Here is an 18,784-nt window from a genome sequence, read left to right on the forward strand (position 1 = left end):
TTTAGCAATATTAATTCTTCCAATCCATGACAAGTAGAAAGCTACTTGTTTGTGTTGTCTTTAGTTTCTTTCATCAGCATCTTATGGTTTTCTGAATACGGGTTTCTTACCTACTTAATTAGATGTATTCCTAGGTATTTTATTCTTTTAGATGCAATTGTATTTCTAATAGTTCTGGGGTGACGTCTTTAGGATTTTCTATGTATATTATCACGTCATCTGCAAATAGTGACAGTTTTACTTCTTCCTTTCCAATTTGGATTCCTTTTATTTCTTTTTCTTGTCTGACTGCTGTGTCTGGGACTACCAATACTATGTTGAATAAAGGTGGCCAGAGGAGGCATCCTTGTTTTGTTCCTGACCTTAGAGGAAATGCTTTCAGCTTTCCACCATTGAGTATGGTGTTGGCTGTAGGTTTGTCATATTTGGCCTTTATTATGTTGAGGTATGTTCCTTCTATACCCACTTTGTTGAGAGCTTTTATCATAAATGCATGTTGAATTTTGTCAAAAGCTTTTTCTTCATCTATTGAGATGATCATATGATTTTTATTCTTTCATTTGTTACTATGGTGTATCACACTGATTTGTGAATATTGAAACTTCCTTGCACCCATAGGATAAATCACACTTAATCATGGTGTATGACCCTTTTACAGTATTGTTGAATTCGGTTTGCTAATATTTTGTTGAGGATTTTTGTATCTACGTTCATCAGTGATACTGGACTGTAATTTTCTTTTATTGTAGTGTCTTTGTCTGGTTATGGTATCAGGGTGATGCTGACCTAGAATGAGTACAGACGTCTTCAATTTGGTGGGATAGTTTGAGAAGGATAGGCATTAATTCTTTAAATATTTGGTAGAATTCATCTGTGAAGCTGTCTGGTCCTGGACTTTTGTTTCTTGGGAGTTTTTAATTGCTGATTCAATTTCTTTACTGGTCATATTTTTTATTAATTTCTGATTCAGTCTTGGGATATTGTATATTTCTAGGAATTTGTTCAGTTCTTCTAGATTGTCCGTTTTATTGGCATACATTTGTTCATAGTAATCTCTGATCCTTTTGTATTTCTGTGGTGTTTGTTGTACCTTCTCCCTATTCATTTCTGATTTTATTGATTTGGGACCTCTCTCTTTTTTTCTTGAAGAGTCTAACTAAGGGTTATCAATTTCGTTTATCTTTTCAAAGAACTAGCTCTTAATTTCATTGATCTTTTCTATTTTGCTTTAGTCTGTATTTCATTTATTTCTGCTCTGATCTTTGTTTCTTCTTCTACTAACTTTTGTTTTTTGTTTGTTCTTCTCTTTCTAGTTCCTTTAGGTGTAATGCTAAGTTGTTTATTTGACATTTTTCTTGTTTCCTGAGGTAGTCCTGTGTCACTATAAATGTTCATTTTAGAAGTAATTTTACTGCATACCGTAGATTTTGGATAGTTGTGTTTTCATTTTTATTTGTCTATAGGTGTTTTTTAATTTCCTCTTTGATCTTCAGTGATGTATTGACTATTTAGTAGCATCTCGTTTATGCTCCATGAGTTTTTTGTTTGTTTGGGGTTTTTTTTTTTTTTTGCAGGTTTTTTCTTATAGTTGATTTCCAGTCTCATAGCATTGTGGTCAGAAAAGATGCTTGATATGAGTTCAGTCTTCTTAAACTTGAGACTTGTTTTGCATCCTAGTATGTGATCTGTCCTGGAGAATATTCCATGTGCACTTGAAAAGAATGTGTATTCTGCTGCTTTGGGATGTAATGTTCTATATGTATTTATGAAGTCCATCTGATCTAATGTGTCCTTTTAAGCCACTGTTTCCTTACTGATATTCTATCTGGACCATCTGTCCATTGATGTAATTGATGTGTTAAAGTCCCCTTACTATTATTGGGTTACTGTCAATTTCTTTCTTTGTGTTAGTATTTAGGCGCTTTTATGTTGGGTGTGTGTGTGTGTATATATATATATATATACAAAATTGTTATATATTCTTCTTGGATTGATCCCTCAATCATTATGTAATGTCCTTCTTTGTCTACTGTAACAGTCTTTATTTTAAAGTCTATTTTGTCTGATATAAGTATTGCCACTACAGCTTTTTTTTCATTTCCATTTGCATGAAATAACTTTTTCCATCCCCTCACTTTCAGTCTGTGTGTGTCTTTAGATGTGAAGTGAATCCCTTGTAGGCAGCATATACATGGGTCTTGTTTTTGTATCCATTCAGCCAGTCTGTCTTTTGATTGAAGCATTTAGTTTGTCTACATTTAAAGTAATTATTAATGGGTATGTACTTATTGCCATTTTTGTGTGTGTGTGTGTGGTATGTGGGCCTCTCACTTCTGTGGCCTCTCCCGCTGTGGAGCACAGGCTCCAGATGCGCAGGCTCAGCAGCCATGGCTCACGGGCCCAGCCGCTCTGCGGCATGTGGGATCTTGCCGGACTGGAGCACGAACCTGTGTCCCCTGCATCGGCAGGCGGACTCTCAACCACTGCACCACCAGGGAAGCCCAATTGCCATTTTTTAAAGTTATTTTGGGGTTGTTTTTATAGCCTTTTTTTGTCACTGCTCCTTTCTTCTTTTGCTCTCTTCCCTTGTGATTTGATAACTATCTTTAGTGTTATGTTTGGATCCTTTTCTCTTTTTTGTGTGTGTATCTATTACAGATTTTTGGTTTGGTTTGTAGTTGCCAGGAGGTTTATGTATAACAATCTGTTAAAAAAAAAAAAAAAAAAAAATATATATATATATATAGTTATTTTAAGTGCTGATCTCTTAATTTCAAATGCATTTTAACTACCCTACATCTTTATTCCCCACCCAAAATAATGTTTTGGACATCATATTTACATATTTTTGTTTTATGTTGTGTTATTTTGTTTTGTATTGTGGATATAGATGATTTTACTACTTTTTTTTTAACCTTCCTACTAGCTTTATAAGTGTTTGATCTACTACCTTTACCATATATTTGCCTTTACCAATGACATTTTTCCCCTTATAATGTTCATATTTTAGTTGTGGTCTTGTCTTTTTCACATACAGAAGTTCCTTTAACATTTCTTGTAAAGCCAGTTTCGTGGTGCTGAACTCTTTTACCTTTTGCTTGTCTGTAAAACTCTTTATCTCTCCTTCAAATCTGAATGATAACCTTGCTGGGTAGAGTATTCTCAGTTGTAAGTTTTTTCCTTTCCTCACTTAAATATATCATGCTACTCCTTTCTGACCTACAAATTTTCTGCTGAAAAGCCAGCTGACAATCTTATGGGAGTTCCCTTGCATGTAACTAGTCACTTTTCCTTTGTTGCTTTTAATATTTTCTCTCTATCTTTAATTTTTGTCATTTAAATTACAATATGTCTTGGGTGGTGCTCTTTGGATTGATCCTGTTTGGGACTCTCTGTGCTTTCTGAACCTGGATGTCTGTTTCCTTTCCCAGTTTAAGGACATTTTCAGCTATTAGGTCTTAAAATATGCTCTCTGCCCCTTTCTCTCTCTCTTCTCCTTCTGGGACCCCTATAATGTGAATGTCAGTATGCTGGATGTTATCCCAGAAGTCTCTTAAACTGTCCTTAGTTTTTTTTTAATCCTTTTTTTCTTTTTCCTGTGTGGCTTGTGTGATTTCCACTACTCTGTCTTCCAGTTTGCTCATCTGTTCCTCTGCATCATCTAATCTACTGTTAATTCCTTCTAGCCTATTTTCTATTTCAGTAATTGTATCTTTCACTCAGTTTGGCTCTTCTTTATATTTTCTAACTCATTGGTAAACTTCTCACTGTGTTTATCCATTCTTCTCCCAAGTTCATTGAACATCTTCATGGTCATTACCTTGAACTTTTTTGGGGGTAGATTGTTTATCTCCATTTCACTTAGCTCTTCTGGGGTTTTATCTTGTTCCTTCATTTGGAACATATTCCTTTGTAGCCTCATTTTGATTAATTCTCTGTGTTTATTAGTTTACATTGTATAAGTCAGTTATGTTTTCTGACCTTGGAGAAGTGGCCTTATATAGGAGATGTCCTGTGGGGCCCAGCAGCACACTCCCCCCTGGTCACCAGCGCTATTTGCTCTACAGGTGCAACCCTATGTGGGTTGGGTTGGCCCTTCTGTTGTGGCTGGGCTGACTACTGTGGATGGACTCATAGGTGGGATTGGTCCCTGGCCTGGTTGGCTTCCAGGTCCTGTCTCATTCAGAGGCTGCCATCTGCTGTTGGGCAAGGCCTTGCATTTTGTGATCTAGCAGCAGGACTGCTTGTCATCCCCAACTTGCCAGACCATTTCAAACAACTTTACATTTTTTTTATCTTGCCCCATGACCATTTTCCCCCTCAGTTCTCTGGCAAACTCCCACTTTAAGTCTTAATGGAAATATCATTTCTCCAGAACAGTCTCCCCAGAACTTCTGTAGACCACATGGGGTTCCCTCTATATTCCCAGGATGCTTTTTGTATACGGACTTATGAAATTTTAAAAACCTCTCCTATTATTTTCCCTCCAGATTGACACAATTAAGAGTAATCAAATCATTGATTTTATTCTTGTCTAATTCCTTGGCTCCTAGACTTCTCTGTAGTTGAGCAAAAGGTACGTCAAGTAAGTACACACACACCTCATCATTATGTGCACACCTTGAGCATTGCACTCTTCAGGCTGTACTGGAATAACACAGACTATATTGTAATAATTCTTTCAGATGTCTCTTCAGCAGTCTCTAAGTCCCTGGGAGGAGTAAATATGTTTCTTTTCTTTATGTAACTCTAGCACCTGGCAGGGTGACAGTCACAAAACAGATGCTCCACGGTATTTTGTTGAGTTGATGAAATATTAACACTTTCTCGTCATCTCAGGTGATATCTTATCTCTAGGACAGACGAGGATGGTACATTTTGAGTTTTCAGCCCAGTTGTTTGCAATCAGGACATAGAAAAATATGTTTCCTCTTGGAACAGAAATGATCAAAAAACGTCTGCAAAACCCCATTCTCCCTTCAACTTCCTGTATGTAAACCTAACACCATTTGAAGCTTAGGGTGGTGTGACTTAAGAGTTTCTCACTTGAAACTGTGACTCAACTTCAGTGTTACTTGCTCTGTCACACTGTGCAGAATGTAAATACACTTCCAAGCCCTTTTGAATCAGGTATTATTTCTTAAGAAATAAAATTTGTAGTGGACTTCATGGGAGTAATCTGGAGCAGGAAACAGCATGTTATTTGTTCTTTCTAACTTACCTTTAAAATATCCCAGAAAATGTAAAAAGCAGAGAGAGAAAACCCACAGCAGGTCTGGCACTAAATATAAACTCTATCACTTGCCTCCATCATAGGGTGCTGTGGCCTTAGCACACTGGGAATAGTTTATATGAATTAGAAAACTGTTGAGATCAGACTAAGTTTCCTCATCAGCAGACAGAACACAGTAACCTTCAGCTGACAGTCCACACAGGATAAGGTGCAAGCGTGAAGGCTTTTCTGAACATCTCTTTTACATTTGTGTTTGCTCTTTTTTCTCCAGTCCCTTACTGCAACTTTCCTTGCACCTAAACAAAACTCCTTTTTTTTCTAGAATAAATTTGGGATGTTCTTTCAGACATTACTCGGTATGTAAAGATTTATGCCAGGAATAAAATTACTTGAACACTTAACCTAATTCTTGCAGCTGCCATGGGATTGTAACTGGAGTCCTGATGCCCTTCACTCAGTCTAAGGTGTGCAGCTTTCTTGCTCAGATAATTATTCTACATCTTTATCTGGGTCTAGGACCATTCCTGATGTTACGAAGTCAGTAAATCTATTTTATTCACTCCCTTGTGATTTTTTTTTTTTTTTTTTTTTTGCGGTACGCGGGCCTCTCACTGTTGTGGCCTCTCCCGTTGCGGAGCACAGGCTCCGGACGCGCAGGCTCAGCGGCCATGGCTCACGGGCCCAGCCGCTCCGCGGCATGTGGGATCTTCCCAGACCGGGGCACGAACCCGTGTCCCCTGCATCGGCAGGCGGACTCTCAACCACTGCGCCACCAGGGAAGCCCTCCCTTGTGATTTTGACTGCACCTTTCTTCTGAGTGTAGGCTTTTTGATGCCCAGGTCTATCTGACCAGGATAATTTGTGAAATGATAAGTGGGAAAAACTCCTATATGTGCTTTTGTGTCCCAATTTACTCTCCATGCTAAATCCAACTTGCATTCAGTAGAGTGAGTGCTGTGGCCTTAAAATGCTGTAGATGAGTCAGAGGAGCGGGTTTCTGTCTTTCACTGACTCACATCTCAGCTGGGAAACTGCTAACTGGGGAGTTTCCCTATCCCTTGTTCTTTCCCTATCCAATTACTAGCCTGTCCTTATGCTCTGTTGGGTTGGTGCCTCCTGCCCCTCGCTGAGTCTGAGCTGCTAGGAGGCTGACGAGCACTTCCTGCAAGGCTGCTGGAGGCCTTTCTAACTTTCTCTGCTAACTCAGATCAGCAGCTTTCGGGTCTGCTGCCTTTCTGCTCCTTCTCCACTGGATGGACTTTGAAAACACATTAGGTTTTGTGGAAAGTTTTTCTGAAATAGTAGGAAACCAAACGTTGGCTGGTTAATACTTATGCTGAAAATTATTGCCATAATTTTGAAATAATCTATAAAAATATGCAGGATCTTTCATAATCCAATTTCATAACTCAGTTCAATATAAGATCTGAATCCTCACATCTGTAGACTTGAAAACATTACCAGGCACCTTTCCAAAATTCTCATGGCATTTTATTGTGTGGTGAATAAACTGAAGGTGATGAGTTTGATGTATTTATTCCCTTTCGTTTACCTCCCCTGAAAAATATGGTCATCCCATAATAATTCTCTAACTTTTACATTTCTTCTCCTGGAGTTTGTTGCTGTAGTATAAATGAACATTTTTTAAATAAGTGGTTGAGAATCATCAAATGAAAATATGCTATTTAAAATATGATAATGGGTAGCTCTGTTTCATAATAAAACATCATGGACTTTAGTAATGTGGAATTAGTAGAATTCGCTACAATATGTCAATGAATCTAATCTTGTACAGTAAGTACAAAATATATTAAACTGTGTACTTTTAGTTCTTGAAGCAGCAGGACGAAAGGCAAGCTGTCTTTCCATATCTAAACTTTTCTTATTGTTCACTTAAATTCATTGCAGCTCATTTCTTTCTAAGGGAGAAATGTCGTGGCATTATTGCTAAGATATTGGTTCACGTGAAAACATGGGCTTTCGGGAGTAAAAAAAAAGAAGAAGCTCTGATTTGTAGCATTTGCTGATTTCTGTGGTGTAAATATTCCAATCATGGCCAATGTCAAGCTACAAACAGTTTAACAACCCAGTCACAGAATTCCTGCGTATTTACCAGTTGGTGCTTGGGAGCCAGTGTGACTGGGCTCCATGACCCTGTGCGTGGTGTCCCACCTGAGATGCCCACTCACGGTGTCCAGCTGAGGGCCTCCCAACACACACGGTCACTCCTGAGACAAACCAGTCTCAGCTGGGAGCGCTTCCGACAAACTCCTCTCTGTGATTTGAATATGACAGCAAATCACAACAGAAACAGGCTTTCTCATTTATGCAACAGACTTTATGTTTCCTGTACTATTTTTCTGCACTCTTATAATTGGCAGAGACGAGTCCACACCTTTCTCCAGCGTCCACAGTAAAGAGCTACTTTGTTCATCTCAACACCATTCCTTTCACTGCTGCATGGAATTCTGCACTTTAATCAAAATGCTCGCTGCTGGGCCCTGCATTAGGGTTCGTGACACACCCAGGCTGAATGGCTTTGTGAAGACAACCTTCTTGAAGATGGGCTGCTTGGACCTCCCAAGTTAGGATTCCAAGAGGTGGGAGGATCTTGCCCGTCCAGACAGATGTATGACCTGGGAGGTTTGCTTGTTTTAACTCTTGACTTAGTGAGGAAAAGTGAAACATTTGGGAAGTATCTGTAGAAAGTCCTTAGTCTTTGCATATCTACATACTTCCCCAGAGATCCATTTAGGTTAGCCCTTATCAGTACCCTTATCAATAATACCTCCAGGAAGGCGTTGTGTTCCCGCAAAATGAGTCCACGCATTTGCTGGTCGAGTGGATCCGTGTTTTGCTGTGCTGAGGTCCAGTCTGTCATCTCAGGGCGCCCCTTCCTGCATCTTCTCCATCAAACTGACGGGGTGCAGGGGTGGACGTTTTAATATCGTTTGAGTAAGTCTGATTTTGAAATAGATTTCTCAGGACAAGATTGTCGTAATACTTCTTGGATAGTGACATTAAATTCTCCCTCACTGACAGAGTAGTTTGAAGGTATTGCTACTTAATGGTTTCATCCCCAGTACCCTGTGGGTCACATACATTTGTTTTATAAAGTGTTCATGTGGGAGAGATATGAAAGTAATATAGCCACCTCTTTCCCTACGACCCAACTCTGGAGATCCCAGGAGAGAGAGACAACACTTCATAAATTCAGAGCATTGCTCTTTTCCTAAAATAAGCCAATAAAATAAGGTGGGAACTAGAAGTGGTTGGATCCCAATTTGGGAAGAGAAGGGGTCCCTGAGTAGAAGAGGCAGAGGTCCTGCAGGGAGTGGACTTGAGTTTTTTCCGTGTCCCCTGCAGACCCTCACTCCACCTGCAGCAGGCCTCTTGCAGGAGCTGCTCCCTGGGTACAGAGAGCTGGGGCCCAGGCAAAGCTGGACTGCTAGCACCCCATCCTATGCACTGACAAAATCTTCCGTGGGCTTATAGGCTGGCATGGAACTTGGGGTGCTCACACCCCCCAGTGTAGAATACTTGGTACACACACATGCACACATTCCAAAGACTAGAAGCACAAATCTATCACCCCAAACCCAAATCCCTGGATTCTTACCCACCACATGAGAGAATGCTGAAGTTCTTCACTTATCCCGAGAAAAGACATAATCATAACCTTGAAACAGTGATAGGGTAATAAAAGCATAAGCGAAACTCTGAAAAAGTCAGATGTAAATGTAAGTAGAATAAGAGAAGAATGTATAACTTTCAGGGATAGCAGAGAACTTTTGATCTATTCAAAGATTAAAAAGAGGAGGAAAAGAGCAATAAAGTATAGCAAACCGAACACGTGAAATAAGATGAAAGAAACAAACTTTTCCATAGCAACCATAACACAGGAAGGGCATGCAGGCGGCGTGCACGCCAGGAGCCTGCTAGTGGCCAGGGCAGCTGTTGGGACCGCGTATGGGTGGAGCCTGTGTATGTCCACCTGTGTCCGCGTGTGTGCATGCGTGTACGCAAGGGACCAGGGTGGGGAGGGGAGCTGGTCAGGGCTGGGGCTACCGCTGCCACCCTCAGCTGATGGCGTTCTATCACAGAGATCCAAGAAGTCTCGGACTTCTATAAACTCTGGGCCTCCACATCCTTTGGAAGATGTATTTCTCAAGGAAGAAGACTTCTTAAGTTTAATGGTTTGCTTTATACCTTTAAAATATTGAGAAATATGTTCGTGAGCCTCTCTTTGAACGTTGTGGGTAGGCCTGGCAGTTGTAGGGGTGTTGAGAAGGGAGCAGATTCTGGGTTATTGGAAGCAGGGCCAGCAGGCCTTGCTGGTGGGTTGGATGTGGGCTGTGACAGAACGAGAGGGGTCCCCGGACCATGCAAGGGATGGGCTTGCCAGCATCCGAGACTGGGAAGACTGGGGGTGGGGTGGGCTTGGGGAGGGGTGTTCAGAGTCTCAGTTTTGGAGACACTGATCATTAGACGCCCACATGGAACTGTCAAATAAGTAGTCATGTGGCTCCACAGGAGAGACGTCACCAACTGTGTGACTATAGACAGAGACCAGAAGAGGGGTGAGGACAGAGCCCCAGGGTCGGGTCTTCTAACCTAAAACAGCAGCTAACTCGTCTTACACGGCGGCATAGACCACTACTTTAGGTTTGTTGTTGTTTTTTTTTTAACATCTCTATTGGAGTATAACTGCTTTACAATGGTGTGTTAGTTTCTGCTTTATGACAAAGTGAATCAGTTATACATATACATATGTTCCCATATCTCTTCCCTCTTGCGTCTCCCAGTATATTTTTTTAAGGGTCTTGTACTGAGATGTTGGAGAAAATATAATGCTATCTAACACTAACAGCCTACTGAGATTCTTGGAAAACTTCTCAAGTGAAATTGTTTCCTCTACGTTCAGCAACATAGAAGTTTGACTTCAAGAAAGCATTCTTGGTTTTTAAACAAACTCCAAATTTCTTTGTGTAAAGTTAAAATGGCCTTGCCTATGAGTGTCCTTATGACCCTTTGACTTAGCTGTAATTGGCTGATCGTCCATGTTCCTGAATTGTCCTAATACACCGTCAACTATGCATTCATGTTGTCTGTCATTTGTTTGTTTGTTTGTTGAAAATCTCAAGGACCAGAAATTCCAAATGACTCTTCCCTTTGGAGGTGGACACCTGCGTCACGGTCCCACCTCCTGTTGACACCAGTGTCTCTCTGAAGCTGAGGAGGTCTGTTCACAGAACCCAGACATGGAGGGTCCCCAACCCCTGGGGACAGGGGTCAGGGGGCGAAGGCCCAGCCCTGGTCTAGGGAGACAGGCTCTGTGCGGGTGGGTCAGCAGCGGGACCGAGCCCCAGGGACTAGCTCAGTATCGCTCACTGTGCTCACTTGTCCCTTCTCTGTCTGGCTTTTCCAGCCACCTCACTCCTGTGACCTCGGTACCATTCAAATCCTTATAGGGAGTTCTACTCTTCACTCCCTGTAAGGATTTGCCATGTACCTAGTGTGGAAGGTCATCAAGTGGAAATACCTCATGTTGCAGTACTTACCTCAAGCGCCTCCAGTTGCTGCTTCCTCTGTCCTAAATGCCGCTCCTCTAGATGTGACTTGCTTCACTCCCTCAAATCCTCACGATCTTGTTCAAATGTCACCTCCCTGCTGACAACGTGTCGACCGTCCTGGAAACTAATACCCTCACCTGTGCCTTTGCTTCTCTTGTGACTTTTCTCCATGGCACTAATCCTCATCTGCCATTCTTTATATTTTATTGTTTGTTTGTCATCTCTCGCCCTTTACAAAAATCCAAGAGGACTGGAGTTTCACCTGTTTTGTACATTGACCTGGGCCTTCTTCACCCACAACAGCACTTGGTACAAATAGGCACTCAAAAAAAAAAAAAAAAAGAAAAAAAAGGCACTCAAATATTTGTTGAACACGAAATTCATATGGCAGTGGTTTTCTAAAGAATATGGCCAGGAAAATGCTTTCTCCCTTCAAGATGTTTTTAACCTTGCAGTGAGCATTGTAAATATATTGTGGTATCTCTTTCGCCTTGGCTAAATTTAATACTCAATTCGAGTAACTTTGATATCCTTTGTTTCAGCATTCGATACGTGCTAGTTAATATTTCTATGGATGAAGATTTTCAAGGAATTAGCTGTTAACTCGACAGAGAAGAACTCAGTCAACCCAAATGAAACAGACAACATTGTGATCACTGATATGTACTTACTATTCCATTACCTTTCAGAGAGGCTAAAAAAAAGGATTAAGTTAGCTCAGTGGTTCTCGCAGCCTGGTTCCCAGATAAGCCCCTTCAGGATGCCCTGGGAATTTGTTAGAAATGCAGATTTGGGGGCTCCACTCCATAGCCACTGAATCAGAACTTCTACTCATTGAGGGGGCCCAGCAACCTGTGTTTCACCAAACCTTCCAGGTAATTCTGATGCACACTGACGTTTGAGAGCCATAAAATTAGATAACACGCTCAGATTTTAATGAAAGAGACTATATCAAACTCATTTTTTCTCTTATGTCTTAAAATAGATTTTTGACTCAGTTTTAGTGGTCTTTGCTGAAAGGCCAGGGGTAGATGAGGAAACTTCATGGAGTAAAATCACCTCTTGACAAATATTCTCTGAACTTATGGGTGAAATCTCAAATTCCAGCCATTCTGAGGAGCAAACCTATTCACATCCTTGCTATAATATCTGAATTTTAGAATAAAGATGTTCTTAAGGACACAAATTAGTATACAGTGTTCTCTAAAGTTAGATTACCGTGTCTATGGTTGATACCAATTAATGTTCTTACTGTTGAATATGGTACCACGGAGGACACATGATTTGGAGCGTGAGGTGTTTCTTCAGAGGTGATGGAGGGGTCCCACCTGCTGCCTTTTGCTAAGAACAGACTGTGATTTTTGTCTCTTACAGGTATACACATGTGGTAAAAGATTATTTCACTTCCTTACACATGCCCAATGGCTATTTCCAAGTTTGGGGAAATGTTTCCTTCTTCCTAAAAAAATGAGTTCTTATCCATCTTAAATATTTTCTTACCAATTCAAAGTGAGGCTACCAAAACAACAGCATGAATCCCTGGAGGAACGCTCCTACACAGACAGGAAAACGCCTATAATTCTTGTTGATCAGAGGAAGTCCCAGAATACACATTAGTCTAAAGGGTTCTCTCAGGTCTTCTAAAGAGCTATTAATAAAATAATATATATACACAAAATGAAAGACAAACAAATAAACTTAATAAAATGTGTTTCAGTACCTCTTACAGGGCCCTAGTTCATTTGTTCATTCGTACCTTTTCACTGGTGTACTGAGGTTAATATATTTCATTTTTATCACTGTTAGTGTAATTATAATTAAGTTTATGATTTCTCATTGTTTTTTCCTCTTTGTATACACATGCAGAAATTGTGCCTTCTATTATGACTGCAGAATTGACTATATATACAGAAACGTAATGAAGTACAAGAAGCATAATGAAGGTTCAAAACAGGAAGGTTTTTTTTTTTGTTTTTACTGCAAAGAGGAGGTTTCCATCCTGTGAGGTCTTGACACAATTATTCTATTTTCTTTCAGATAAAAAAAGTTTGTGTTTAATTCCATTTCAGCGTTTTCCTGTTTCTTTTTGTAGAGTTTCTCTACTCTCATCAGATATGGTTTTTCACAGATTTGGACACTGTGGGTCTGTGGGAATAAGGTTCGTAACCACGTATGTGAAAACAATTTCCTGTAAAGCTTCATGACTCCACGCAGATACACATATGAGTACCAATTGACATGTCTACTCTGAGAAGCTGCGGGGCCTGTGTCTCCACTTCACCCTAAACTCATTTCCTGCCAGGCAGAACTCTTGAAACAGTTCAAGCAAAATCATTCTAAGAATATAGTGAATTATGTGCTGATCTCATGAGGGGAGCATTAAGCTCGTCGTTTGCCAGGAGTTCATTTCTCAGTAACCCTGATGCACCACTTGCCAAAAAATTGCCGTTTAGCGCTTCAGTGCAGAAGTGATTTATTTTTAAAAGTATTTCCAGATGTTTGAATTCACCTTCAAAAAGCCACATTTTCAAGTGAGTGACCGTGACTCTCAGCTACCCCGTCAAGTCCTGCACTTTTGTTTAATGTGTTGAAATAAAGATGCCTATTTGTTTTGACTCACTGCCGTCTTAGCTCAGGAAACCCCCACTGCACATGCGCTGAGACCAGCTCGCAGGACTGCGTGGGGGGGCTGGTGCCACATCTGCTTCTAGTCTGTCCAGCCCCAGTGAGGATTGCCCCGCTGCTGCTGCAGCTGCTCGTGAGAACCTGGGCTCCTGCTGCCTCCCATTACCAAAGAAAGGAAGAGGCCAAACGGCTGAGTGACCCCTGTCATTCCGTACCATTCTCTGTGTAAACACGTTTCTGGGGATGATCAGCGCACTCAGAGCGGTGTACCTTTCCTGTCTTCCAAGGGCAGAATGAGAGCACGTGTGCATTCCGTGCACTGGAGTTTAAATCTCGGCTCTTGCTGAGACACAAAGTGGCTGTAAGTTGTGTGTTTATCAGTTGTCTACTTGGTCCATGGAAGCAGGGAAAAGTCATTTTCTGTGCAGAATTGGAAAATTGTATTTTGTTTACTTACACTGAATACAGAGCAAGTTCTACCCTCCCTTTAAATTAGAGATTTATTGAACCTACTGCTTGGCAGCTGCTTCAGAATATTTTAACATTAGATGTAGGCTCTTAGAAAAAGCACGTATGTATGAAAAAATAAAACTTCATGAAATGATCTTTCTCGGCAGGAAGCCAGCTAGCAATGGACACGTGCTGGGTCAACTCTTGTAAATGGAGTTCTAATTTATTAACTTACAATGCACACTGCTTTTGGAGTTCTATCCCAATGAGTGGTCATCTTCACAGGGCCCTGCAGTGCCTACTGCACAGACCACAAGATTTCTCCCTGCAGACTTGCGTATTCAGTGTGGGGGGGGTGTGGGAATTCTTCAGATTGCGGGCTAGAGCTTCTGTTTAGATGCTTGTCTGAGCTGAGAACTCTTCTGGCACTTGGCCATGGTGATTAACACCATGGCCTTCAAATTGGCCGGCCATGGATTCAAGCCAGCTCTCGTTCACTAACCATGTGAACTAGGGAAGGTAGCTTTGTGTCCACTCATTTTTAAAATGGAGATACTCTTAGCACAACCATTGTGAGTGACGAGGCTCCGAAAGTAGAGTACTTAATTCAGTATTTGTCACAGAATAAGTGCTATGTATCTACTTTATATATATATATAAAATTGTAATTATTTCTATTACCGTTCTGACCAACTATATGCCATCTTGAATATCTACTGTGGGATTCTAAAGCAGAGCTCCTTGAATGAGAATGACTTACAGAAAAAAAGCAAAGCCAGTATTCCTTTCTTAAGCGATATCTTGATTCAGTCACTTTTGAAATGTCATCGTCACCTTAATTATCTTAAGAACATACTCTTTCTTTTTTGTTTATGGATCATTTTTATCAGAGAACTTCGTGTAGGGAGAAGATTTGTTTCTTCCTGTGTAGCAGGCAGAAGTCAGTCTGTGACCCCTGCTAAGCACGGAGCCTTCAGGGAGCAGCTGAATAGAGCTTTCTTGCAGCCTTGCTCTGGTTTTTGTCCATGTGTCCACGGCCCTAAACTTTACCAGTTCCAACGCGTGTGTAAACCACAGAATAATGGATATGAAATTGGAAAGCTCGCACCCTGAAACTCCGTTGCCAGAGAATGCGTAGCAGTGTTTATAGGAAGTAAATGGTGCTGACAACACAGCATCCACTTTCAGCTCTGATGTCAAGCAGGAAGCAGCTCTTCCTGCCAGAGGGGCCCAAGCGTCTAGCTCCGCTCTCCTGTCTGCCTTCAGCGGGGCGGGTGTGCGCTGTGTGCACGTTTCCCTGCATCTTTCTGGGGACTCCAGGCGGGTATGTCCCAGAATGTCCCTCCTCCTCAGAGATGCATTCCCCTAGATCAGATCATCGTTGGTAACCCTTCCCTTTCCTTTGGTTCCTGGCTTCTTTTCAATGGGTCCAGACTGGCTTATTTCTGTTACGGACTTTGGACTGAGGGGGATCCGTCAGGCGCAGTCTCAGCGGCTGACCACTTGTCCTGGTGTGCCGGGCTACACTGCTTGTTCCCGTAATTAATACGACTGCTCCCTTTCACTTGCAAAGTGACCCGGTTTAGAAATAAGTTGTAGGAGTCTCAGTCCTGAGTCTCAGACAGTGTGGGCACAGCGTTTGCACTGCTGCTTTAGCCTCTTTCCTTCTGACGGAGACTGGGAAGAGGAGGTCGGTGTGCCTCTCCCTGGCTGTGTGTCTCCCCGGCTGGGTAGGCTGCAGTGCAGTGGGGTCTTGGCCAGTCCCCACTTTGCCAGGGTCCCTAACTCTGCTACTGATTTCAAGGCAGCCTGTAGTTCTTTGACAGGGGTTGGAAGCGGAAGGCTGGCCCTAAGGGCATCCTTGGATGGGAATATGCCACACCCCATTCTGTGCCAACCCATCTTCTTGAATATGGCAGTTGTATTCCCTTCGGCAGATCTAGGCCAATGGGGCTGGCATGGGTGGAAGAAGTCATGGTTATGGCCAACTCTGGGGACTGCTCTGAGCAGTAGCGGGTGCCTGCTTAGTTTTCTGTTCAGTGAATCCTGGATATTTGGGCCTGCAGGGAAATGCTAACATTTTTCCCTACCAGCTTTGCCACCCTCTCTCTGCATTATATCGGTTCACAGAGTCCAGTATATAACTCCAAAATGTATTTTTCTATCTATCCTCATTGATGATGCAGTTATTCAAATTTTTCTAACTTTAGCATATGATAATCTCCATTTTCTAAGTAATGTTGCTGATTTTTCTCTGGTGTGTGTTCATGGCCATACATCTCTCTGTGGGACTTTAGTAGAGAATAAATCAGGCACCAATAAATTGACAAGTTAACTCCAAATTCCCAATTCAATTAATACCTGGTTGAGTTATGTCCTTAAATATTTCCATTTAAGATGTTTTATTCTGTCTTCAGATGCGAGGTGGTTCTATGATTTTTTATTAATACTGTTTACATGGCAAGTAATAGAAACTGATACTGGACTGAGAAAAGGAGAATTTATTGGAAAGATACTGGAATATCTCGCAGAACCCAGGAACGAGCTCAATAACCAAGGCTTGAGGAAAGGGAACAGGGAAGCACTGAGGTCCTGGCAGCAGGGGTCCAAGGCAGCATGGGGACAGCAACATCTGCTGTGTAAGTCTCCAGATTCTCAGCCCCAAATTACACATTCCTGGCACGAAATCTGATGTCCCGGTTTGACTGTGGCATGGGGGTAGGGTCACTTAACACAGATATGACTGTTGGACAGTGTTCAGAGCAGGCAGACTTGCAGCAGGTCAGCCTCTTTAAGTGGTGTCTACTCCAGTTTCCTATGTGGGCTATCTTGGTTACATCTTTTGTATCAAAACTATCGAAATATGAAATGTTCTCTCAGCATTTCCCTTGGCCATCTCCCACATTTGTGCATCCAGGACATCTGTACTCTAAGGAAAGGCATGTGATAGCTAAAAAGAGAAAAATTGGATTATTTTAGAAGGAGTGTTCTTATGAGATGGTAAGGAAATTATTAACGCAAGCCTTCTCTACCAAGATTATTCCCTGACTTGGGGAAGGGTATAACGTTAGAAGGGAAACTGTGAGAATGAAAATACCATTAGATCTCAGCAAGAGTGAGCCGGCATGCTGCTCCCCAGACCAAGCCCCAGGCGGATGACAGAATCCCCGCCTGATTTGTGGAGCTGAGACACTCAGGGGTTCCTGGAGAGACAGTGAGACCCGCAGAAGAAAGGAATAATTCCCAAGCACGTAGGAGCTGCGTGGAGTGGCAGACAGCCACCAAACCCAAGAGTTCATGAAGATGGGGAAGACAAACGACCCCACACGCAATCAACTGCCTGTATCACGGGTCAGATGGGGGGACGGACACGCCAGCAGATGCCTGGAATGCAGCAGAAGGTGCACAGATGAATGAATGAATGAGTGACACTGTAGCAGTTGGTAAACTCCCTAGAATTGAGACACAATCCTGGTGAAATTTTAGGTTAAAATTCTTCCATCCTGAATTGGAAAAGGAAAACAAAAACAAAGAAAATTTACATTTCTGCAATGACTGAGGTTGTAAACTGATATATCTGCAACATTTACTTACTAAAACTGAACTGCATGCAATTGTAACTTTTTCTGTGCTGGGGAACTTTTTATATGGGCTTGGGTTCATTTATTTCTTGAAAGTTTGAGAGCCTCCACCATCAATCCTAGCTGTACACATACAAATGTAGCTTTTGTGGAAATGGACAAAATTTTGACATTTTTGACAGTGGTTGTTTTTTGAAGAAGTGAAATTATTTACTCTTCCCTCTTGCTGTGTCAGTATCTTAAAATACATTTCCCTTTGTTAAAAAGTGATGTATCCATTTGTGTACAATTTAAAAAATTCAAGTCAAGCAAAGGGAAGACAAATTATCCATAATTTCACTACTCAGAGAAAAAATACTGTTAAGAAATTGGTGTCTATTTATCTATAATTCTTAATATATAATACTTTACATTTTAATCAACTTTATTTTCCATTTCTTTTAAATTCATTATAATTGTGTAGTATTTACTTATAATTTTATTTTAAAATATTTTATAATGTTATTCTTTTTATTATTTTAATACTTGCTCATTTTAAAGGATTGGGAAACATACTAAAATATAAATAATACAATAAAAACCATCACACAACTTTTAACATTTTGGTGTTTTTTCCCTTTCAAATCTTCGTGTGTATACACAGGCATACACAGGCAAATTTCAATTTTATGTATATTGTTTTATAATTTTAAAATTCTCATTTATTTTCTTTTTCACTGAATAAATTTGTCTCAAATTTATCTATTTCAGTTATCTTCTAAATATTTTTTTCTTGGTGCATCCACTGTGGAAACCAGTATTGGAGGTTTCTCATAAAACTACCATATGACCCTGCAATTCCACTCCTGGGTATAAATCTGAAAAAAGCAAAAACGCTAATTCAGAAAGATACATGCACCTCAGTGTTCATAGCAGTGTTATTTACAAGAGCCAAGACATGGAAACAACCTAAGTGTCCATCAACAGATGAATAGATAAAGAAGATGTGGTATAAAGATGTGTGTGTGTGTGTGTGTATATATATATATATATACACACACACACACACACACACACACACACACAATGGAATATTATTCAGCTGTAAAAAAAAATCTGCCATTTGCAGCAACATGGGTGGATTTGGAGGGCATTATGTGTAGTGAAATAAGTCAGACAGAGAAAGACAAATACTATATGTTATCACTTATATGTGGAACCTAAAAAATACAACAAACTAGTGAATATAATAAAAAAGAAGCAAACTCACAGATACAGAGGACAAACTAGTGGTTACCAGCAGGGGGAGGAGGGACACTATATGGGTGGAGGAGGGGGAGGTA

The 18,784-nt window shown here is 40.9% G+C and overlaps 1 long non-coding RNA gene across 3 annotated transcripts in view; it reads left to right on the forward strand.

Annotated features, from left to right (window-relative positions):
* LOC112412708 (uncharacterized) overlaps positions 1-18,784 on the forward strand; it is a 110,804-nt gene that overhangs the window by 38,459 nt on the left and 53,561 nt on the right. The window contains exon 5 of one of the 3 annotated variants that reach the window (XR_003005850.1): positions 11,349-12,797. The exons of the other annotated variants lie outside the window; for them this stretch is intronic. This is a non-coding gene — a long non-coding RNA (uncharacterized LOC112412708). Of the gene's footprint in view, positions 1-11,348; positions 12,798-18,784 lie in introns of those variants that run through there. 3 annotated transcript variants of the gene reach the window in all.

This window comes from Neophocaena asiaeorientalis, unplaced genomic scaffold (assembly GCF_003031525.2).
Source record: "Neophocaena asiaeorientalis asiaeorientalis breed wild unplaced genomic scaffold, Neophocaena_asiaeorientalis_V1.1 scaffold191, whole genome shotgun sequence".
NCBI classification, from domain to species: Eukaryota; Metazoa; Chordata; class Mammalia; order Artiodactyla; family Phocoenidae; genus Neophocaena; species Neophocaena asiaeorientalis.